Below are 1,505 nucleotides of genomic sequence, written 5' to 3'. Positions count from 1 at the left end.
GCCTCTATCTGGGCAGCAGAGGTCACAAAATGATGCAAGGCCTCATTTGACCTAACCAGTAAATATGACATTTTCAGGGGATGAGATGAAACAAAGAGGCAATAAATGATAAACTCTCTCTCATGGGGTGAAGGGACATACAGGCATAAAGTACAAACACCACTTACCAGTTTATATGCCTCTATCTGGGCAGCAGAGGTCACAAAATGATGCAAGGCCTCATTTGACCTAACCAGTAAATATGACATTTTCAGGGGATGAGATGAAACAAAGAGGCAATAAATGATAAACTCTCTCTCATGGGGTGAAGGGACATACAGGCATAAAGTACAAACACCACTTACCAGTTTATATGCCTCTATCTGGGCAGCAGAGGTCACAAAATGATGCAAGGCCTCATTTGACCTAACCAGTAAATATGACATTTTCAGGGGATGAGATGAAACAAAGAGGCATTAAAGGTTTTACTCTCTCTCATGGGGTGAAGGGACATACAGGCATAAAGTACAAACACCACTTACCAGTTTATATGCCTCTATCTGGGCAGCAGAGGTCACAAAATGATGCAAGGCCTCATTTGACCTAACCAGTAAATATGACATTTTCAGGGGATGAGATGAAACAAAGAGGCATTAAAGGTTTTACTCTCTCTCATGGGGTGAAGGGACATACAGGCATAAAGTACAAACACCACTTACCAGTTTATATGCCTCTATCTGGGCAGCAGAGGTCACAAAATGATGCAAGGCCTCATTTGACCTAACCAGTAAATATGACATTTTCAGGGGATGAGATGAAACAAAGAGGCATTAAAGGTTTTACTCTCTCTCGTGGGATGAAGGGACATACAGGCATAAAGTACAAACAGCCCTAACCAGTTTATATGCCTCTATCTGGCCTCAAGGCCTTATTTGACCTTTGTTGGCCGCCATCTTGGGCTACATCCCAAAACACCAAAACGTGAATAAATCAAAAAGTACATGTCCAATCTGGATGGGGTTTTTTTTAAACGAAAGGGCATACATAGACGGGCATTTTCATGTCATGAAAACCGTTTTTGTATAGAAACTTTTAATAGAAAATTGTGTTTATATTTTGGGCTACACAAGTGCATCTTGCTGGAAACATAGGTTCCTACCAGGGCATTTTGTTTTTTACATGCTCTACTTGTTCCCCATTGAGAGAGAGGGTATGACACGAAATATGGGACCTCTAGCCCCTCGGGAAGTATTTTTAATCATTTTCTGAAAATTACCGATTTTGGGCCAAAAAGTGCATGTTACTGGAAACATAGGTTCCTGCCAGGGCATTTTGTTTTTTACATGCTCTACTTGTTGCCCATTGAGAGAGAGGGTATGACACGAAATATGGGACCTCTAGCCCTTCGGGAAGTATGGTTAATATTGTTTTTGAAATAACTGACTGGGCCGGAAAAATAAATAGCCGCGCACCTGTTAACCCAAAAATAATCTCCTCATTTAAAGTAGTCACCTCGCAAGGTGTTT

Source organism: Oncorhynchus gorbuscha, linkage group LG16 (assembly GCF_021184085.1).
Source record: "Oncorhynchus gorbuscha isolate QuinsamMale2020 ecotype Even-year linkage group LG16, OgorEven_v1.0, whole genome shotgun sequence".
Lineage (NCBI taxonomy): Eukaryota > Metazoa > Chordata > Actinopteri > Salmoniformes > Salmonidae > Oncorhynchus > Oncorhynchus gorbuscha.
This window is presented reverse-complemented; position numbering follows the sequence as displayed.